This window comes from Ammospiza nelsoni, chromosome 2 (genome assembly GCF_027579445.1).
Source record: "Ammospiza nelsoni isolate bAmmNel1 chromosome 2, bAmmNel1.pri, whole genome shotgun sequence".
In the NCBI taxonomy this organism is placed as follows: Eukaryota; Metazoa; Chordata; class Aves; order Passeriformes; family Passerellidae; genus Ammospiza; species Ammospiza nelsoni.
Window position 1 is genome coordinate 61,321,730 of NC_080634.1, and position 24,626 is coordinate 61,346,355.

The window sequence follows — 24,626 nt, forward strand, 5'->3', positions numbered from 1 at the left end:
ATTAATAGTCTAGATGTTACAACATGCATATTTCTTTATATCCTTTGAACTATGATGTGGCAAATCACCCCAAAGTGCTATTTGGTGTATAGCTTATTTTCAAGAGCTCAGTCTTTGCTTTTGTTTGCTGATTTAAATAATTTCATTGTTCATATGAAGATGTGTGCTTCTTTTTCGAGACCCTAAATAAACTGTGAGACCAATCTGAGGCGTACTTTGATTCTGTATTATTAACTTACACACACATAAAAATATAATTCAGCATCTATGCCAGTACAGGTTTCTGCTAGTAAAAACTAGAGGCTGTTGAACCATGAAGTTTAACCTTTACTCAAGTGCTCTGTGACAGATGGATTGGCTGTCTGGTCCCAGTTCTCTCCTGACATACCCCTAAGTGGCAATTAGTCCACCTCTTATGTAGCTTCAGCTGTTCTGCACTGACAGTGATAAACAATAATAAAAGCTCTACTGGCTTCAGCAGATTCACACCAGCTGAAACTATGATGCTGTGTTCCCAGAGAATTAACATAATAATAGGTACTGACATTTCAAGTTTATAGTAAGTCTTTTTAGGGAAAACATCTATGAGATAAGAAAAAAAAAAAAAGAGTAAACATTTAAATGACGTGACCAGTTTCCTTAGTTTATACATTTTTAAATAGGTTCAATGTGTTAGGGGATTGAGGTGAAGTATTATGTCCTCCTTTCAGCTGATTCACATTTACACAAACATCTTTATACATTTAATGTCTAAGTCCTGTCACATTGTTGGAGACATCTCTGATTGTGTCAGAAGAGGAATTCCAAAAAGCAGTATCAAACCCTGTGCGGGGATAGAATGTAAGAAAATAAAGATAGTGCAGAAGGTAATCGCACACCTGAGGAGTTGCAACTGTACTAATCCCCAAAGATTAGGAACAGACCTGCCCTTAACAGGCCACAGCTGTGTCCAATAAGGATGAGTGCTACAAAAGAATGGGTTAGACAGCTGAGAAGATAGATGCAGTCTGTTGGTTATGTTGTGAGGAAGAAGAAAGAAAAGAAGAAGTTGAAGTCTGTGCTGTGAGGAGGTGACCATGAGAAATTGCTGAGAAGGTGTGGAACATTTGCAATAAGATGACAGCAAAACCCTAGCCTAAGAATCAATCACACGTTTTTGAAAGAACAGCAAAATCTTATTGAGAATATTTCACAATCTTCTGTCCTGAGCCTTTTACTTTAAATTTACTCTTTCCATGTTACTCTGACAGTTAAACACTATTCTTTGATTGTTGGACACTAATGCTATTTAGTGGTTACAGGAGTTCACAAATATTAAGGAAGTTTCTAAAACCACTGGATGGACTGCAACTTTCACAAAATATGCAAGTCTGTCCACAGAACTCAATTTTCCCTTGAGGATTGCTTGAAAAAGCTGTTTTTTTCTTATAAACTGCTAGTTATGAAAAATGGTACCCAGAAGAGCATCTATTATTCAGTTTTCAAGCAAAAAAAAGAAAAAAAAATGCACCTCAGTTATTTGACTGACTCTTCAGCCCTTTCTTGGTAAAGTCAAAAATACTATAAATTTAAGGGCAGTGGTTGCAATTAATGGATTTTGATTTGAAAGCATTCAATAAATAGTTTATGCTATGCCTGGATCACTTTTGATGATCTTGTTAAATCTGAGGTATAATAATTCAGTATTTGAAGATAGGTAAAAAATTTGGGTAATGCAACCTAAAATAAACTGAAACTTAAAAATTAATGATAAACTAATGAGATGTAGTGAGCTCTTGATAGTGGTGGAAAGATAGTGGCAGTTCATCATGCTGATGTTTAGCTCCTCAGCCCCCTCTTGCTCCATGTTCTTACCTTCTCTTCCCTCAGCAAAACTGGAAAATAAGATATTTATCTACCTGTCTTCTGTTTCACAGATGTTCTGCAGCCTGGCCATTGTCTGGCATCTCCCCACTTCAAAGGTGGACAGTCATCTTGCTGCCCGTGTAACCTCACCTACTGTATGCACCTGGATAAGGGAAGGTAGGTAGCTGTTGCACCATGATCTGTCCTGAAATGGCTCATGTGTCCCTGGAACCCGGAGCTGTGGCTCTGAGACAACTGACTAGCTTCCTGTCAGAAATATACTCCCTCTTTACTTGTGCTTTCATCTTTTGGCAGAATAAAAGCACCACCATTATTTTGGAATACCAGGCAACATCCATTCAACAAAACCCGTATGTATGGGTCACCCCATACAAAGTCCTTGTCCAGCTAACCTCAAGGGCAAGGACAATGCTGTTTGTTTTTTCCCTTGCCTTTTTTGTCTCTAACTGCAACATGTGTCCTTAAACTTGTTATTTTTCAAGTTATGCTGTGCACTATGAGTTAAAAATAGCAAAACATTAGCTCAAGTAAGAAGAACTAAAGTCCATACAAATAAGTCTTGGATGCTTTTTCTTCAGATACCTGGAGATTTTCAGATTAAATTGCATGTCCAACACATACATTTTGAAGAGTCTTGCAATATTTGGATTAATGATTTTAAAAAATTTTCTGGTTTTTCCCTTACTCATATAATTTCGCTTCTTGGTTGTGATTGAGTCTTCTCTGAAGTACCTCTAGGCATTAAAGTAAGCCAAGTGCAGTTGGTGAATTGGAATGGAGTCATTAACTGGAGTCAATTGCCTGCACACAATTATCATGTAAATTACTTACTAAAACTATTTTACATGTTTCCTGCTTAAAACTACATTTATTTTTGCATTCTTAACCTTTCTTCTATTACTTTGAATATAATTCTGATGACTGACAACAGGTTTTTAAGCTACTGATTTTGTTCGTTGTCAGGTTGGCCATTTTTGTGCTTTTATTTTCTCACCAACTTGGACTCTGAACAAACAATATTTTTTACGCCTCCCACCTCATTAAACCTCCACATTCTTAAGGAGAAATCACCTAGCATAATAAAACTCCAAAATATTTAAGCCAAGTTGAGTGGTTTCTTTTGCATTATAACAATAACAATCATTGCTTACTCTGCGATGTTGCTGGTGAGATGTCTTTATGACATTATTTTTATATTAATTATATCAATTGACATTTTATCCCATTTAATTCTTATTCTAGAATTGTCTGGTAGACTAATTGGTATTTCCCTCATTTTATCTCCATATACTTATTGACAACTGCCCTGTTTCTCCATCAAATATTGGTGAACTAAAACTCCAGTTTTCTACCTTTTCGACATATGATATATTATTAATTCCTTCAGCACTTTAATAAGTCTACTTTATAGATAATATATATATATGTTTTGAATGGCATTTTTCTGGAGCTTGCACAGTTTTGTGGTTTGGGTCTTATCATTGATTTTAATGGATTTTCTTTTTTTTTAATATATTCACAAGAACATTACAGAAAACATTTACAGACAACTAACTTTCCTCCCTCCAGCAGAACAGTTTTTATGGTATTTCTCCAACATTATCTTTGACTCCTTAAGTTTTAGTGAACCCTTTGCTGTCTTTGTATAATTATTTGATGATGTCATTTATAGGGTGGTATTTCTCGCTAGTTTTCTTTTGTTTGTCTGTCTGATAACATAATGCATTTCATACTTGCTGTCCTGACTGTTATAGGCTTCTGTTGGCATTCCACTATCCCTTTATAGATTATATAAAGCATAGAGTTCTTCCTTTCATTTTTCTGAACTTCTTACATTAACAAAAACTGAAGCTTTCTTGTCGACCACCTTCTCTGTCTTATTATCACACATGAGGATCTTAGCAATGGTGATATTGCCTTTCTTTCCACTGACCATTTCATAAAATCTATGAATATATCATATTCATATCTATGACTGATGAACAGTTACAAAGTCCTTAGTGGTGCCTACCAATTCCAGCCTTCTATGCTCCATTTACGTCCAGACCACCTTGTCTGAAACAGTCTTTGGGTATTTCTAAGTCATGAGATTACACAAACAATTGCCAATCATACTGATTAAAGATCTATAAATCTTTGTATGTTACTAAAATTAAAAAAAAAAAAAACAAAAACCCTTAAACTTGCACCCTTAGACCAGTATAAATGAACATTTCAGGTACTTGAAATGTAAAACACAAGCACCTCTTCACTTGGCAAAATCCTATTCCTTCTATATCCAGACTTGAAATGTTGCTCTATTGGGTGTGTCTGAGATGGAGTTTGCTTTCCCCAGAGCAGCCCTCAGAGTGTTGTGCTTTTTTCTGGTAGGTGGAAAGGTGTTGGCAATACACTGGTGTTTGGCTGTTGCTGAGCAGGGCTGGCAGAGCATCAGCACCATCTGTCCAACATGCCAACCTCACCAACAGGCTGAGGGTGGGCAATATCTTAGGAGGGAACATGATCAGGACAGCTGACCCAAAGTGACCAAAGGAATATTCCCCACTCTATGATGTCTGCTCAGGAAAAAAAAAAAAAATCTCAGAGAAAGGAGAAGGAAGGAAATTAACTACTATTCTGTCTTCCAGAGCAGCCACTGTATATACTAATGTTCTGGGAAATAGAGAATGAAACTTCTGTTTCCTTTGTATTATTTGCACGTACTTTGGTTTTGCTTCATTGAGCTGCCCGTATCTGGACTCATAAGGCTTTTTTTCCCATCTTATTTTCTCTCCCCACCATATTACTGAAGAGGGAAACTATCTAGTATCTTGGTTGCCACTTGGCATCAAGGTCAACCCACCACAGTTGTATAGGAGTCCATTTGCTTCTCAGGACAAAGACATTTGATTGATTCCAGGCTTGTACTTCTGGTTCCATCATCCAAGAAACTGGGTCAAGCGCTTTTGTGTGGCCCATTAATGGAATTGGCCTGTTAACTGTTATCGCTCTTGCTTCTCAGACTCCAGTATCTGAATATCTTGCTTCCATCTTTCTGTTATCTCAGGAGCTGGCTGCTCTATTCTTATGAATAATCTCCCATCACCTTTTTCATCTTCCTCAACTTTTGCTTTGAATTAGGGTGAATGAAAATGACCTTGCAAAGTCACTATGCAAGAAACTCTTAAATCAATGAGAATTCTGCAGAAATAAAGAATTACTTAATCATTCAAATGTTAATTGGCTGATGTTAAAAAGTCAACAGGAGGAGCTCATAACATTAATGTTAATCAGTTGTTTAATAATCCTTCAAAACAATGTCTCTTATATAAAACCTGTTTGCACAAATCCCATTGGTCTTTGAACAGAGGATATATCTGAATATTACTGAAATAAAATATTTAAAACTCAACAAATGCGATAGATGTCTCTTGGGGAGGAGCAGCTGGACCTCTGGATGTAACTGCTGTTAGAATTTACTGCCTGAACTAATTGACCTAGCTTTCCTATGCTCAAAGGCTAGATTAGATTAAAAAATGATTTGTAGTCCAGTCACTATGGAGGGCAAGAAAACCACACTAATTTGTGGGTTATGTGTATATTCACGTACTGGTTTTCCTCATTTTTTATCCTTGGTTATTGCCTAGTCTGAGTATGGCTTTAAAAACCTGTTTCTTTTTTACTACAGAAAGTTTACTCTTTTTAACTTGCTTCCTAGAGATGTTTGGAGAAGTCTGCACTTAACTTTCTACCTTGGACACAGCTCTAAACCAAATCCACTGATCCAAAAATTATTTTCATGGGGGAACACACTGATGAGAGGAGTTAGAGATGGGAAGAGTCTATTAAGGCATCCTCCAGGCATTATAATCATGCGTACACTCACTTGAGGAAAATGCCTGGAGCAGAAAATTGCACAATATAGATTTATAAAGTTCCTATGTGTAGCAGTAAATAGGCAGGATTTAAATTTAAAACTGATAAAAGGATATACTTTGTTGCACATGCATAATTAACCTAGAGAGCTCATTGCCACAAAAATATCACTGAGGCCTAAAAGATTAGCAGAATTTTAAAAAGGATTAAACATTTATATGGATAATGAGAGCATTTACATTTGCATGGAATTAGAATTATTTCTGTGAAACAAAAAGTTACAAACTATCTTATTTCAGGACATAAAACAAAACATAGTCATCAAGAATATGAAGAGTTCTCCCCTCTCAGTAAAATTATTGCAGAATTGTTCATTTCATCTCCTTTATGAGCATGCGGTTCTAGTCCCTGGTAGCAACAAGATACCGGACTACACACAAAGACTGCTTGATCCAAAGTAGCAATTACCAGGCTCCTATTGACTTGTGTTATTGACCTCATGACCTTATGGGTACTATGGTGGAAAAGGAAAGGCTTTATCATTCAGATTTGTTCATTAAGAGATAAAGGTGGCATGCAGACATAGAAATGTTTCATAGCAATCTCCTGTTTCTTCTGCAGGAGGGAATGCTTCTGGGTAGATGCAGGGAGTATTTAATGACTGAGTGGCATAGAAATAGAATTATTGGCATGAACAAGTTAATGACCAATTAAGTACAAAAACAAAACTAAATTAGTTGCATTGGTACCTAATTTAAAACTGTGATTGTAATCCAGGTAATGGAGCTCTGCTGGAAGTGTTCTTAGCACTCCCCTAACAAAAAAGTCATTACTAACTGGCCTGCTGCTTCATATAATTGCTGTGATAAGCCACCACAAATATAATTGGCTTTAGCTAAAAAAAGATACTTAATGGTAAAGCAAAAAGTATAGTTATACTTTGATTTATGTATTTATATCAACTTAAGGAAGATCATTAACACATTTAGTGTCCAGATAGTTTTACTAAGCCGGAAAATGTAAAGAAATGATCTTAAACAATCTTTAAGAAAAAATACCATTTTCCATTACCAGTGTTCCTTTTGAACACTGAAATTACTTCAATGAGCACATTTAGTCTGTTAAAGCCAAAAGGACTTCAGATCAATTTCTGTACTCTTCTGGCAAGTTTTGCTATTATAATACAGTCTGAGAACCTTTCTAGTCCTAAACAGACTCTGATGAATTGTGTGTATTTCCTGTGCTTTCACAGATGCCCAGTATCATGCTCTATTCACTTGCTCTATGCAAACAAATAAGAATTTGAGGTAGTGATAGAGAAATACTTCAAAAACATGCACTATGAATGTCCAAGGGAAAACCATAAAACCAGAATTTTATTCTCTTTCTTAAGATTCCCCCCCACACACACTAACACCAATTCCCTTTCTTCTGATGCTGGTTCGAAAAAGGAAGTTTATCTGTGGAATTTTCCCAGAAACACCCATTTGTAAATGAATATTAAGCATAGTCATGACAAGCTTATTTAAAAAAACATACACACTGAAAACTTAATTACAAAAAATTGCAGTCAGCCAGTGAAGAGCAAATTGCATAACGTGATTTGTGCATCCAATCAAACCTAACCAAAGGGATTTTAAAAACTCAGTTTAGGCTTCTGCAATTAGCAATTGATCTATCTTGTGTATTCCTCTGTGGTCACAGAAAAACACACATACTACACGTGGTCCTTGCAATTCCAATGGCAAATTGTATACATTAGTTTGCATATTTGGATGTCAGAAACTGCAATTTCAAATAAATACATTAATAAATGCGTACATAAATAACTAAACAAAGCAACAAACCACATGGGGGGAGGGACAGAAACATTGCAAATATATGATTTACAGCAAAAGGCACTTATTCTATTTACCTTCATTTATCTAGCCCTGGTTTTATTGTTCATAGGAACAAATCTATAGAACAAATTGAAGTAAAATTCATAAGTTACAATTTAGAAAATAAACTTATATTGTGATACTTTATTTCAGTTCGTTGGTGCCTTTATTGTAAATATTCATGCTTTTTAATTGCAATTTTATTAATTTAAAAAATATTGCTGTATTGTTTTGGGGAAAAAATTTAAAAGTCATTTTTTCTACAGTATTCTGTAAAAAATCTCTGATATTATTTTGAAACAGAAAGTCAGATACCTTAGGTGTTTTTGTAGATAATAGTTATCAATGACATCTAAGACTTTTCATAGAATTTTATAGATCTTTCTGCTAGAAATTCCTAAAATTCTTCATAATATCCTGAAAGGTACACCTACCTTAGCAATTCAGTCTACTCTTGCAAACTCCTTGGAGCATGTTGACCTTCGAGCATGAAAGAAGTTCCACTGACACTAATGGATTTTGGATCAAACCATAAAAAGAGCAGCCATCCAAAGTAGCACCCCTCATCACCACTGTACTGTAGCTGTTAATTTCCTATATCATTAACACAAAGAGCCAACCATTCATAAAGGTTACAATGTCAGTGTGAAGAAATTCAGGAGTAACTGCCTTAAAAATGCTATGTCTTCAGAAATATATGATACATATAATATGATAGGACAAGTTGTTATTTATCTTCTTTTTTATACAGAAAAACTGCAGATGATAGTTAATGATCGATTAATTTAATGTGTATATATTTTAAATATTTATATCTAAAATATAAAAAATATTGAAATCCAACTGAAGTTGGACTCCTCTACTAAGCACAGAAACACAATGGAGGAAAAGATGTCCTAATCCCTGAGGTGTCCTAGTATCCTCATGGGATGCTTCTCCTGACAAGAGCCTGCCCTAGCATGAGCTTTCCACAGGTTGCAGCTTCTTTTAGCACATATCCACCTGCTCTTGCCGCAGGTTTCTTATGGCTGAATGGGGATCTCTGCTCCACTGTGGGCCTCCCTGGGCTGCAGGGGAGCAGCTGCTTCACACTGGTCTTCGGCATGGCTGTAGGAGAGTGTCTGCTAGAAAAGCAATGCCTGATAGCTCCCTATGTGTGAAGAACAGAGAGCTCATCAGGGGCTGGACTTGAGGACCTTAAAAGTCTCTTCCAACCTTGATGATTCTATTATTCTATAATATGTGGTGCCAACTAGCAGAACAATCATGTTCAAGAAGTAGATATTGCTGTTTTCAGAAGTAATATTTAACAGATATCATGACAGACAATAATCTCTCTGTATTTCTCTGTCAATTTTAAACCACAACCACTGAATTCGTTTGCTCATTAACAACTCACCAGACTCTGTGTAGCCTATTTAGAAGTAAAATTGTCACTCAAGAGGTAGTGACACTGATGAAATTTTGATCACTGCTGTATGTTATGTCTAAAGAACATAATTTTAAAAAATAACCAAAAATCAGCATCACCCTAAAAAGCCTAACCTGTTTTTGGTTGCTCAAGCTTTAAAATAGGTTGAACAATTGCGCCCGTTCTGTATAGTAGTCCAAATATAAAAATCCATACATAAATTTGCATTTTCATTTTCATGCTTCATTTAGATATACAGTATCTTCACCCACAAAAATTCATGATCTCTAGAAATTGTTTAATGGACACCAATTCCTTCTCCTAATCTTATTTGCTGACCACAAAAAGCTACTAATGCCCTTATGAAACGTGTTATAAAAACAGAGAGAAAAAAATTCTGCCTTTACAAAATTTGTATAATGTGATACTTTGTCACTTAGTATTGTTGTCTGGGTCCATAGAAATTCAGGAACTCATTGACCTCAATTTTTTGTTACAGTGTTTCTCAGTCCCCCGAGTGTTGTTTATTCTCTTCTTCATTAGAATCTAAAATAATTTAAAACTGTTCCTGACCTAGCTTTTGTAGATTTTATTGGGACAATGATGCATGAGAGAATTCCAGCAGCATGGAATGAGGAACAAGGATTGTAGAGTAAGAATAGGTCACTGGGAGATGGACACACTAGGAATTACATGTCCCTCTAACAGATGCATTGACTTAACACAATGGGCAATGTAGAAGACTAAATAAGAATAAGATAACCTTGTTTTATACCGTTACGGTTTTATTGTTACCTTTCAAAAGGTGATTTTATTTTTGCTTGCTAAATTTAATCTCATTAATCAATTAGATGTTTACTTATTAGGCATGCATTTAACAGATCCAAGGTCTATGAAGGTTATCTACATCACAGTATATGAAACAAATTCTCTTCTTTCAAAATAAAAAGGGATCTAGTCTTTATTTTCTATGAAGAAAAATAAGGTATGGATGATTGTGTTTTATATAACTAAAGCAATTGGGAGAATGTTCTTCATGGTTCTGCATGTTTGTGGTGTGTTGGAAACATATATACCAAGAGGCTGATTACAGTTTTTGCTATTTAAAACTCTTAAGTGTTCTTGCACTTGAATGAATTTGCACAATTTAGGTATTGCTCTAAATTATGACTCTAGGCTGTGATTCCCCAGGGGATCACACTTTAGCTGGGAATTACCCAAACAAATCTCATTCCATCTCCAGCTTGCAAACAACCTGATCTCATTGCACAACAGGAAAATAAGTGTATGCTATGCTAAAGAAAAGCAAATGCTACTAGGAAAGGCTTCTGAGTTAATCTGATGTGCAAAACAATCTTGTTTTCAGTAAAATTGCAATCACTGTCAACAGCAGAAAATCTGATTCCACAAATTCAGCACCAGTGAAAATTGTCAATTTGACTGAAGTATGCAGTCATTTAGACAATAAATATTTCCTTTGTGTCTAACCTTTACAGATTCAGCAATTCATTTTGTGGTGAGTTTACAGGATTATATTTTTTCTTCTTTTAGTATAGCACAAATCTTAAGCCACTGTAATTATATTTTTCTTTAACTTACAATTTAGTTGATTCTAGCAGAATTTTTTTCTATAATTTTTAAAGGACTGAAGGTGAGTTGGCACAATAGTCCTCCTTTAAGTACCTTCAAAAAATAGGATTCCCTCTTCACTGCTCCCCACTCCTATTTTTTCTTTTATAATTTCAAATTTAAAACACCAGGCTCAGTGATATTGAGCACGTTTTTTCTCTCTCTTCTTCTATATTTACAAGATCAATCCGTTATTTTCACTAAATACAAATTGCTATTATGAAGTTTTAACTAAGACTGAAAATGTTCAGCATATTGCTTCAGGACTGGAGTTTCCTCCACAGTTGCCTGAAGCGTTTCCAGTTTATATACCTCTCCCCTGTATTGTCTAAGGGCCTCGTATTGTTTCAGTATCTATGAATTTATAATTCTGCATTGTCTTTCTCAGACGCCATAGAGCACAAAGCGTGTGGAGTGTCCAATCTCTTATTTTTAAAATAAATTGAGAGGAAGAACATCTTCTTTCCCATTATTCACCTCCACACTTCCAGAATCAAAGCCTTTCATCAACAAAAAGCCTGAGCCTCTGCTTTATGATATGGATAGGTTGAAATCCAATACTTTCTGACGGGCTTTTGCCAGGGTGTGTAGACTCTTGTTTTTGTTACTTTATTTTAAAGTATTGTGAGAGATCCTGTGTGAATAACACTGCAAAAATATTGCTGTTGTTCTTGAACCAGCATGGGTGCCAAGCCATGACAAGACACGGAGCTTCCCCAGTTCACTGCTCAGAGTAACATTTTCATAGGGAAGGATGAGGTTTCTAAATGATTCAAAGTTACCAGCTCCATAAAAAGTGATTGGTTGCCAAAAAAAGCCCTCCTAGTAAAGAAATATATATTGTCATTAAATATTTTATAGTTTATGAACTTGTCCAGTAATCATTTGATTTCATCAGCTTGAACAATATAAAAATTGGCTGTGCCTTTTTTTTAAGAATATTGACTTCTTCTGACATTGACATTGCATTTCTCTTTATTTACATTACATTTGCCATTTCAGGTAGAATGAAGTTCATATTAGCTTTAACAAAGAACAAGATTAAGGAATCATCTATGGGTCTTTCCTTCTGCATTCTATTTTCCAGATATACTAGAGAATTCTTTCACTCTTGGTGCAATCTTTTCTAGGTTTTTTTTTTGTTTTTTTTTTTTTGTATACAGTTATAAGTTCCTCAGGGCAGGAAACTTTTCTAGTGCTTGAGTATATCGATGAATTACAGTGCAACTATAAGAACAGATTATGCAGATTTTCTACAAAATATGAGAATATAACTTGCCATCCTGAAAAAAAAAAAGAAGACCATCCAAAAAGAAAATCTGAAAACCAGAAAAATATTGAGCAGATATCCACTGGAAATGCATCTATCAAAAATGTTTGTCTTAGGCCTCTGACTACACATCTGAAATGTACACAGACTACTCCCAAAACACTATAGTTTAATGGGCTTTTTGAGCACTGGCATTACAGTCTTCTATATGAAAAGAGTCAAAAAAGATAATATATTGATGAATACTTCCCAGCCTCAGGAAATCTTCCTGCTGTACAGATGACACCATGTAGAAACTTTCTGTATTCACATCTCTGATGTTCCAGTTAGCCCAGTTAGAAGATGACCCCTGTGGGACAAAATCATATAGAGCAGTCTCGTTTTTGCTCTGAGCCACATCTGGACTGATAATGATGCTCAGGCAGCTTTAAATGGTACAAGGAGTCTGCAAGAATCATTGCCACAATACACAATTCACACAATCACACAAGAGCCAGAATCTAAAATGTCCATATGGTAAGTATAGTTTCTTTTCTATTAGTGTTTGTTTTAATTGTTAAAAAAAGAAAAAAGTTTTTTTTAATTATTGCTTAATTGTAGCAAAATAACAGACACACAGGCTTGCATTTTTATTGGCAAATTGAAAGCAATTGAGATCATAGCATATAATCCATGAAAAGGGAAAATATTGAATTAACCAAGAGAGTCATTTGTTAAAAGGTTTTCACTGGCTAACTCTAATAAACTTCAGAAAATGTGAACTTGAACTGCTGCTCCAATCATGAACTCAACCCTTGCCTTCGCAAAAAATCTTCTTTTCAGATATTGGTATCACTTCAAGAAATTAATATTCATTAGTTGCCGCTGAGGTGTTTCCCCTAATTTTGGAGGTACACTGTATGGGCTAAGACATTTGGCTCATTCTCTACACGTGGGACCAGATGCTTTTAGCTTTTATCAGGTAACACTATGAATAGTACAATAACAGGGTTTATTTTAAGTCCTTTTTGCTGTGACTGCAAAGCATTAAATAATGTAAAGTATAAAACTACAAAAACTGCAAGTGCAAAATCATTCTCTGTCTTCAAACCTTCTAGAAGTATCTGTAATTGAGCTAAGTATGAATGCAAGTATTGCCATACATATATTTTTCCATATTATAGAACTTTTGAAACAGCTGAATATTCCTCTTGTCTGTCTGCGAATGTTCTGTGAATCTTTAAATAAAGCTCAAGCAAACACAACCTCACAGTCAATTTCAACCACCTGTTAAGCATTATGATATACTCATGGTGCTACTTCTGCCAGTCTTTTTGCAAACAGGTCAGTCACTTAAAACTGGTATAAAGACATAAGATCTAAAAAGGAATGTAGGTAGAGCTGGCTTTCAAAAAAATATAGGCATTTTTATATAGTAATATTTAGGTATCTGATGTCACAGACATTATTTCATAAAATCCTCTCTTTGGAATTTTTCCTCTTCTGGGAAGCTGAGGCTTCAGAAGAAAAATGTAAACAATTATTTTCTGCTGATGTGAAATGCAATAGGTGCACCTGTCATTGGCTCATGTTCCATGTTTACAATTAAGGGCCAATCACAGGACCAAGCTCTCAGGAACAGATTGACAGAGAGCTCTCTTGTTTGGAGATTCCTGTTCTATTCTTAGCTTAGCAGCTTCTGAAACTTCTCTCTCTATTCTTATTAGTATAGTATAATGTATTATATATAATATATTAATAAATCCAGCCTTCTGATCACGAAGCAAGATTCTCGTCTATCTCTCTCACCCTGAGGAACCCTCACAAGTCACTGCAATAGGTATCTACATTCAATAATTCAAGAATCAAAGGAAGAAATTTATTTTCACATGAAATCCAATGTCTTCGAGAAAAAGAAACAAAACTCATATTCTGGAAAGCAGAGGTTATCAGGCAGTAAATTATATGTCAAACAATTGTGTTCCCAAGGAATACCCTCCGTAACAGCAGTAGAACTGAAGCATAGGCTTAGTAGGACTGGAACCAGGTGAGGGGAAAAGTAGAGCACGGCAATGAGGCGAGTGCAAAGGACAGAGGAGCAAATACAGCCATGTTGTGGCAGTACTGTGCTCCCCTTGGCATGCCTTTTGTAGCTGCAGGGTGCTTGCAGCCCTGGGCTTTGTGGTTTTTGGAAGCCTAACCCTAGGCAGAGAGCAGTAAAAGCAGCCTTGGGCTAAGGCTGGCTGAAAGAAGAAAAGTGTAGAGGGAGCCATGTTGTGGCAGTTTTGTGTTCCCCTTGGCCTTTTGCGGCTGCAGTTTTCTTGGAGCCCTGGGCTTTGTGGTTTTTGGCACCCTATCTAATGTATTATCAGTTTGTTACCTTAATATTAATTTCACAGTGCTATTCTAATCTGGCAAATATTTTTTCCCATGAAACTCTTGTATGTGTTTTTATTTAAGGTCTATAATATCTTGATTTCATATTGCTAGTGGCACTTTTGAAAATTTAGGGTATATCTTAAGTAACTTTCTTATTAGTGTTTAGTTTTATATATTTACAACTTCCTATCTATTCCTATCTTCGAGAATATGTTCATAATTGTTCTAATAATTGGCATATACAATAATTATATTTAGGAATATTTCTTTTTGTAAAGTTACTCAAGCCATGATCTAAAATTAATGGAATTTTGACACGGCTCACTTCCTATATAAATTATGTGGCATGATTGGCCATCTTTGTGAGGTTACTGACTTTGAGGACTTGGCAAACATCTTGAGGATCCCGCATCAGTGTTTTTTAATTTAATGGGCTCTGTTAAATGAACTGCTTTTTGTGGCAGTGTATCTCATTCTCCAATTTCATGGACAGTATGATGTTCTTGCTGAAAGCAAGGTGAAATTGGCTATTTTCTGTACCTGAGTTTCACAACCTGTGTTTACAACAGTAGGCTTCTTTAGGTTGCCTAAAGAAAAAGAAATATACAATTCCAACTTTAATTGAACTTAGAAAAAGTAATTGTTGTATAAGATAGTCAGATTGCATCTACCACTGTTTTATTCAAAAGGATAGATTAATCTCTATCCGCATTTACTGTTATTTGTCCAACAGTAGTTACTAAGTGTGGAGTGTTTGGTCAAATAAAATGTGCCTATTGCTGCACTACATAATGGAAGCTTGATATGCTCTACCTGTACATACCCATAGTCTTTTGGGGTAATACTGCTGCACAGACATTAACAAGGAACAATATTGACTTCAGAGATGAAATTCCTTTTCCAATTGACCTGGCAAATCACTCTTTCTCTGGGAATGGATTCTCTCCATTATAAAATATCTCTTTCTCTTACCCCCTGCATGATATCTCATCTTGGCCTTCTCTTTAGGGAAGAAAGAAAAGCTAGGTTTATTTTGCCTCATTTCCCTAGAAATTTTCCCTCACCCTACACGTGTCTATAACATATTATATTAATTTTTCTACCGAGTGCACATCCTTTATCTTCACTGACTGTAGGGGGTGTACATGATTTACCAAGCCTATTTTTGATATTTAAAGTTATCTACAAAAATTTCAATCATGTTATTGATCTTGCCACTATGGTGCATCTATCTGAGAATTCATAAGATACTGTCCATGAATATATTTATTGATTTTAATATATTAATGCTATTTATTATAGCATTTATTAAATGTCATGACATTGATTTCAACTTTGTACTCTAAAGGATCAGGCTATGTTTTATAAACTTTAATAGATAAATTGATCCTAAAAAGAGTGATGATCTTAGTCATCTTTGTGCCTTGGATATCTTTAAAAAGAGATTCCTTAACTGACAGAAAGAAGCAGAAGAATTGAATTATGTTTTACCTTATTTCAACAGATTGATTATAGGCTTAAAATCAAAGGCAGACTTGAATATGATTTTCATATTTATGTTTGTGCTTGACTTTGAATTTTGTTATAGAAGTCACTGGAAAGAAGCAATAGGGAATATCACAAGGAAAAGCTAAAGTCACTCTCCTGACTCTAAAATATTCAAACAACCTAAGGCTGTAAACCTTTTTTTCTCTTCTTAATGTGAAAGAACAATTATGCAATGATGCTGCAACATAGGCTTTATAAATATGTATTCAAAATTAAGTATCTGAAGGCTGGCCCCAAATGTTAAAAACAGCTTAAAATCTCAGATTTTGGACCATGCAAGATAATTTTTTTACTTTTTAAATTGTAGCATTTCTTAATTTTTGAGTCTGAATTTTCATGGTGATATTTTCATTTCCCATGGATATGAAAAATCTCGTACGTATGAAGGCATGAAATAATTTCCCATAGCATAGAGACAGACTATCATTTAACTTACTGAACTTCAGGGAAAGCAAAAAAAAGGCTTAAGAAAAAAAAATCAACAAGACTGACACAGTTTTGTCTTCAAGCCCAATTACTGGGCTATTATATATTAAGAGCAACATAATTATGATTTGCAGATCATGCACTCATATCATAATGTCTGAGATATCATCTGCATTGCATGTGATACTGCCCTTTTGCATTTTATCCATAAAAGCTAAAGGAGACCTAAAATGCAAAAAAGGAAAGGAAGCCCACACCTCCAGACTTAGGGGAGTAGTCTTCATTGTGCCATACACAAGCAATCAAGCACTCAGTACAGTGAATAGGAAGTTGGTGGAAGACCTTACTCCCCATCAAAGTTTGATTTAAGTAGAGATTTATTATTTTCTTCATGAAAATGAGGAAATAAAAGGTAAATCAAGCCATTTAAATATTGCAAAATTATCATAATAATCATTGTTTAGTCTTGTGTTTGACAGGAACCTACATGTTTTGATAACATAGGTCTGTGATAAGCTTAGAGGGACCCCACTGAACATGCTTGAGATTCCCGCCCTTCCAGGTGAAATATTAAAGTGCAGTGGTAAACCACTCCTGGGTGAATCCCTGAAGTACAGCTGGAGACAGCAGGTCTGGTGATCCTCTAGCATGGACTGAATTCTGCAGTGCCTGCATTGTATTTTTGTGCTTCTGCACAGGTGCTTGGTATTTAATGGTTGTCAAGGTAACAAAGATAAATTTACTCCTTGCATTTAATTTGTGGTTCTGTGGTTGTTTCTGTGTTCTGCCTGACACTGAGGAGAGTCTCAAACTGCTCTTCCTGCTATGAGATAGAGCATCCCCCCAAAGACATATCCATGAATGAGGGATCCTCAGAATGACAGTTTTTGATTGGCTGTTAATAAAGACAATTTACACCAGAGATGCATGTCTTTAAGTCAGTTTCATTCCAATTAACTTAGACATCTGAAACAGGCTGTATTGTAGTTAACAAAAATCCCTTCATATTAATGGAAAGATACAGACCTTTAGGAGGTTGCGATAATCCATTTTTAGAGAGACACTTGAGTCATCTTTAGCTAGTGCCTGTATTGGTACTTTAACCAAGAGTGAGTGTAAACCAGATAATTATCCTTTGGTTCTCTACAGGTATTGAGGTAAAAACCTATATTAGATGTATGGCTATCTGAACAAGTGTCCTTGTTTGTCTTATTGTTTATCTTGGTATCAATAAGTACTTAATTACTTTTGATGATGTGTAACAGATTCAGAGAAATCTATTCAGACGAAAAGAGCAGTTCAGAACAAAACCCCTTGCACTGCCTCCTTTCATGTGGATTAGAACTCTCTTGTTGAAAAAAAAAAAGTGATTTGGGGTCTTCCGCAGATGGTATTTATCTGTCATTTTGACATATCTTGAGGAAAAAACATGAACTTGGACATTTACGTAACACACAAACCTGACATTTTTTAGCTTAGTGATTATTTTCTGTGTGTCTGCAGGTTCTAGGTGAATAGATTGTAAGTTGTTATGGAAAGGGTCTGTGGGCCTTCAGTATGGTTGAGTTGCATAGGTTTAGGTACTGCCAGAGAGCAAATGAATACCTAGTTATTGGCCCTGTACCACACTTCCAAGGCTATTATATGAAGAGCCATTGTTCTCTCTAGCAGCTTAAGCTTTCCTATTCTGAGAAACCCATAAATTTAAAGTTTTGAGCACATTTTAGAACAGAAATACATTTAGCAGATAATTATATACTATTTGGCAAGAATTTCCACTCTGAAGCTGCACTATTAGGACAGCATGCTTTCATTTGGTTTAATCGCATCATTGCTACTACAAAAGGTCAGAATGGAGCAAAACATCTCTTCTATTGCTCCACATTCCTGACACATTTGTCCATTAAAAAGCCAGCATGCAGGAGAATGCTTTTTTTGTGTTATGGAACAGACCTGTTAAATTACAGAGATTACAGCTAGTGAAAATATAATATTTTCTCTAGAACATTTCGGTGTACATGGATTTCTACTCCTTGATAAAGAAAGTAATGGAAGAGCTAAGGGTCTTAATTAGGGGGGTTTTTTTGGTTGTTATTTTTTGTGTTTTTTTTTTTTTTGTGATATAGCAACATCTATTTTCTAGACTTTTGCTGTTTGGATTGTATTTTTAAACCTCATTAAAAATATAACCCCCAATTTTGATAGTTTGGTCATATTCAACATATTTAATACATATAGCCTTCAACAGTTTGTTGTGAAAAGCACAGTAAAATGAGAAAGTACTATGCAATTATAAAAGGCAATGAAAGCTAGAAGAGCTTTTTAAAATTCCAGAGAACAGTATATCCAGCATTTTAGTACTAATTACATTTTTCTGGCTTCACATTTTAGATCTTAACAGTATGTATATGTACAGACAGTAGTTCTGCAATGTTTGTGACATGTTATAACCTTGTATGACGTCTCTTTCTTTCCCAGCATCTGTCTTAGCATAACTTAATGAAAAGCTTACAGATGACACAGCCCCAGACATTTTATCAAATTACATTTAGAACCAGGTCAAGATGTCCTGGAATACAAAGCCCATCACATTTCTAAGGTTATATATATATATATGTGTGTGTGTATGTATATATATACACACATATATCCGACTGTTATCCAGCATATGGGATGATTTTCTTAAGCCTTAAGACATCCAAAACTTTTACGTGGTGATGGCTGATTGAACATGGTGAAAATAATTTACAGCCTCTGGAACCATAAATGGAGGCTAGTCAAAAGAACCTGCAGCATTGGAAATCTATTTTTACATCCCACTGCCCTGCCTTGCGCATTCTCCAGTGCTCTGATTTGGGTCTTCACTTGTTTTTGATGCTTATTACTTCACTGAAGCATCATTATTTCAGATGAGAAAATTACTGTATTTGAAGAAACTTTTATCTTGCCTCAGAGGAAAGAAATCATTTACATGCACATTCTGGAATTGTAATACAAGGGAGAATCTAGCACTGTTGGTGAGTAAAGACTGCCCTACCAAAAGAGGCTTTAACTTCAGATGTCTGTTTGCATTAGGAGAGGGCTTGAGTTCTTTTGGAAACCCCAGTAACTTCACATAACGTGGCTAAGGATATATGGTTTCAGCTTCTCAGGAATCTATAATTTTCTCTTTGATTCTATATGTACTTGGAATAGGGTAAATGTCTATTGCGTGTTTTATTGCATATTGTCTCTGGAGTTACTGACTTCATTGTATAACTTTATTTTCTGGTTAGTATAAAAACATCAGAAAAGACATTTGATTATTTCTTTACATAAAGCTGTGTTCACTATCAGAGTAGCTAGAATTTACAGACAAATATGAAGTGCAATTTCAATAAAGAATTTTTATTACTTTTTCCTTTGCCAAATGGTTGTAGCTGAACAAAGTACGTGTAGCATATGAAATACACTCCTCAATGATATTAGACTTCAAACTACCTCATGATTTGGAGAACAAATCCCAGCACACAGCTGCTTCATTGAAGGAAAAGCAGATCTTTCTTTTGATATTTTAGCAATCATATATTGAAAATATGCACTTTGCACCTTATCAAATCTATCATTCTGGAGCTTATAGTGAAGATGAAAAGGAAGGAATTTAAACATAGTTAGAGAGTGAATGTAAAGCACATAGCATGCCTTGCGTATATATTATGGGAGAGAATACTGTTCTCTCTGTAATAATAGCACACCTTGAAAAATGGCTTCCAAAATTATCTATGTCTTTGTTACTGACTGTTTCCTTCAAGCAGATGCATTTTAAGAAGTTTTACTTGGTTAGACTTGTCACAGAGTTTTTTACATTTTTTTAAATGCAGTCTTTAGTTCAAAATAGCAAGATCCTTCTGTACACTACTGAAAGCGATGTGCTTTACCTGGTACACTGATGTGTAAATGAGACTCAATGAATGACAGTAAAGTTTGTGTGATGCCTGTAGGATATATGTGGTCAGAAGGCAGTTACATAAGGTCATTTGGAAGGGAAATATTATTAAAATGTCGGCATAAGCTGAGGTAGCTTTGCACTACTTATGTCTCTGATAAATATCATAATAAAGAATAAATAACTCACAATCAAATAAAGCTACATTCAGACATACAGCTGCTACATCTCCCACGAGTGTTCTAGACCTCATCCATGCCTCAAAAACACATGAATCTGGCTTCAATGGCTCCTTAGGCTCATGGCCACTCTTCTTCACTAGAGAAGCTGGCATATTCTTGGACAGTCTGGTGCACAAATTCTAACTGTCATCTGTAAAGCTGCACACTCACTCAACAAGTTCCTTACACAGACTTAGTTTTTTTAATATCCTGAGGCAGGTGCACAGGAGGAGCGTGACAACATTCTCAGGATTTTAAACAACGAACTTTTACTGGCAAACTTTAGAAAGCAATGTTACTTGGCAAATTTTCAAGGAATATTCAGTTGAAATAAAGCATTTCACTGGCTTAGCAAACTCTAACCCACACTACTTTAGGTTCCCCAGATTTTGAGTAATGGAAATTAGGAGAAGAAAGAATTGGGGGGGGGGGGGGGGGGGCAGGAGAGAGAGAGACAGAAAGAAAAGAAAGGGGACAGAGAAAGATTCATAATCACTGCTTGAATTCCAGCACTACCTTAGCTACTAGAAAATAGAAACTATTACTGTGCCCATGTATGCCTTTTGCAAATGCTTTTATCTTTTTTGGTCTCCTGGGGCCCTCCAGGTAGACCTTCTGGTGTGCCAGTGGCTGATAACCATTCTGGGCTGGACTGGAGTGTCCAAGGGCAGGCAGTGGAGCACTGCACCATCCACTCTTTGCAGAGCTTGTCATGGGCCACCCCTCCACACTCACTCACTTCAGTTGTTTCACCCCAGTAATGATTTTTTCCCGTCTCTCACACCAATTTTTATAACACCTCAGTACCTGTTCCCTCTTCCTTCATTGTATTTTTCATGGTCATGTTAGAAATTTACTCTCCTTTTTCTTCTCTGTATTTTGTCTTTTGCATCTGAATCTGTGGCTAACGTGAAATTACTCTGTGAAAACCATCTTCTATAGCTATCACTGCAGACTTTAAACACTTCAACTTTTTGAAATTAGCATTTTTATGTCCAATATCCATTATATGTCTAATCATTTATCAATATGATGTTATAAGCTTCAGAATAGAACTTTGCAGAATCTTTCGCTATCTGAATTAAAGTATTCTTCTGGGAAAAAAAAAAAACACAAAAGTTTTTGGTCAGTTGTGTTTGTAGTTTTCTTCTTAAAGAGCACTAAGGATCTCTTCATATATGGTACCTCTTTGATTTTTCATATCTGTAGACAAGCTCACTACCACGTCCCCTTTTTTTGATCAGGGAATGAACGGAAACTTCTGAGACAGTCACACCAGTACCAACCCATGTGAAATCCCACTCCTCTTGTATTTCCCTCTGCTTGTCAGTGTCAGATATCATCAGGCAAAGATCTATGGGTTGGCAAGTTCTTAATCCATTTAACATGCCACACAGGGATAAGATCATAGAGATCATATTCGCTTGTTAATGAGTAATATTCCTTGCAGAATCCAAAATGAATGACATTTTGCATACCACATCTGAAGTCCTTTAAAGAAAGAAAAAAAATCAGTTACCAATATTCAGTGGCATAAATTATATGGCTTTAATTTTTTATTAGTTAAATATTAACCAGGGCTGATACCTCATTGGCTGACATAAGTCATCCTGTTTTTTTAAAGTGTTAATCCAGCATTAGCTTTCTTCTCATTCCGTGGTTTCCCCAGTGCTGTAACACTAACTAAAAACCAGTGTTAGTGAGTCAATATGGTATTCAGACACCATGTTCAGAATCCTTTCAGGTAGGTTGCATAAACTGCTGGTTTTGGAGGTACTGTTAGAGCTTTTCTTAACTTACTGAATATCTAGACATCAAAAGCTTCTTTATCAATGAAATATAAAACAAAATTTTAAAAATCTGCATTTTTAGATATAAAATGAGTGTTAGAAATCATAGCAACAGTAGTGAAGTTCATCAAATACATCATCTTCTGCACTTTCTAGATATTTGAAAACAGAGCTTTTATTCTCCTGCTCTTATTTTAACTCAGCTCTTGACTTCATACTGCTGTAAACCCACTTCATATCTACTATAATAATATAAAAGTTCAAGTGTGACAGATTTTATGCTAAGATAAAGCAATTCAATTAAAAGAAATATGTGGTGCAAGGTTTTTAAACCCATCTTGACATATTTAAGTGCAGAAAAAAATTGTATCTCCAAAATACTCAATTTCTAAAGCAAACTGCAAGAACTTGGTGAAATTATACAAATCTTAGAACTATTTTGAGTATATTCTCAAGAAATACCAAATATATAAAGGTTCTTTTTGTGCCTAACAGCAGAATTTGAGTGAATTATTATTTAAATAAAAGTATATCATTGTATTCCTTAAGACCGTGTTCAGTTCTACAACCTTTAATAAGAATAGATTTGCATAATACACTTTTCATGAAGACGTCTTGTTTTGGAATATTCCTTCTTCTTTTAAAGTATTATTAATTGTTCATCTTAGGAAAATCACAGGTTTATTATAAGAGGATAATCCTTCCTTCTTTTGCTGTTAATTTCTTGTTAGGAATTAATATCCTTCTTTTCCAAATGAGAGTGATGATCTATGGTCTGATGTCCTACACATCTAAAGGGACTTGGCAAAGTTTTCATATTCAAGAGATGATTGAAGAAGCCGTAAGCTATGCCACCTACTTCACATTAGGTAAAGATCAATGATGCTGTATAATGCCAGCCAAGTGTATTCACTGAGTGACAGGTGACAGCAGCAGAATAGCAAAAAAATATTGTGGCAAATGCACAGTAATGAAATACGTGGCAAAACTGTAAATTGCTACCTTTGTAGGCAATGTGATTAGTTAGGTATGTATTGTGAATATCTTTTGGAAATGAAAATTAAAATATTAAACTGTGGCTCTTTTGAATTTTCTGAGTAATAAGCAATTAAACTGATTATAAATAAAATATCCTGGCCCTATTTGGTATATGATATGCTACATATTGTGAAATGGTTTGGTCCAACATGTCATATGCTACAGATTGCATGTATGACACTTATTTTCTTCTCAACATAAACCCTCTGTCATAATAAAACATAAAGCATTGTTTACCAAGAATTATTATAATTTCTTTTTCAAATAAATAAAGAGGGAAAAAAAGGACAGAGGTGGGGAGAAAGAAGAAATTTATAAGAAAAACATTATTTCCCCCTTCCAAACCGGATGCATCATGCCTGGTAGCAAAGCTAAGGGTTAAAGGTGTGGCAAGTGGGATTTGATTTAAAATATAAGATGACAGCTAATACAGTGTAAATATCACTGAGAGTGTTAAGATGCCCTAGTATTTCACAAAATAGCACCTAAACAACTAATACTAAAAGGAACTCTGGTAAGGTTAATTAAGACAGGGACAGGTTGACATCTATTCTATTTTAACACATAATTTGATTAACGGCTCCCAAACTATAATTCAGTGAGTAAATTTGAAAAATCTATGCTGAATTTGACTAATTCCTTCATCTTAAAAAAGGGGAAAATTCACATTTTACATTTACTCATTAGGCAAGTGCTTAAAATATTTGGTTTCTAGGAAATAGGAAACACAGACTCAGGTGCGTTATCCAGTCTGGTTCAGAAAATGGGTTAGATTTGAGGCTGTCCATATATTAATTGAAGATATCTAATTTATTTGTTTTTTCCCAAAATGCAGGGGAAAAAAGCAGGGACACCTTCAACTAGATCAGGTTCCTCAGGACCCCTGCAACCAACCTGGTCTTGAACATTTCCAGGGATGGGGCATCCACAGCTTCTCTGGGCAGCCTGTTGCACTGGATAATAAAGTTGAAGAAAACATTCTATTTTGGTGCCTACAATGCCTAAAATGATTCTGTGGGCAAGATATGTTTGCCTGAAGATAGTGCTCCATCACTTGGAATGCTAACCAAGAGATGGGAATACCTAGAATGTGATATCAGGACTTTTAGCAAACATGCCCTTCTGGAGGTGTTCAAGAGGCATGTGGCTGGGTGATACAGAATGGTGGTTTAGGTGTTACAGTGGATTGCTGGACTGGATAATCTTGAAGGTCTCTTCCAGCCTTGATGATTCTATGATTTTATGGTTCCATGATTCTGGCTTCTATGATTCTGGGATCTTCCCACCAGAATAGTGATCCAAGAAAACAGATAAAAACTAATGAGTGCAGTATGACAACTTTAGCAGCATCATTATTAATACTAAACTTTTTCTAGATAAATGTCTTCTTTCTGTAATAATTACTTTTG

At 35.4% G+C, this 24,626-nt stretch overlaps 1 long non-coding RNA gene across 1 annotated transcript; it reads left to right on the plus strand.

Annotated features, from left to right (window-relative positions):
- The first annotated feature begins 1,013 nt into the window (after positions 1-1,013).
- On the plus strand, positions 1,014-2,491 carry LOC132070383 (uncharacterized). The gene is made up of 3 exons (XR_009417970.1): positions 1,014-1,095; positions 1,917-2,022; positions 2,161-2,491. It is a non-coding gene; the product is annotated as an uncharacterized LOC132070383 (long non-coding RNA).
- Positions 2,492-24,626: the final 22,135 nt, after the last annotated feature.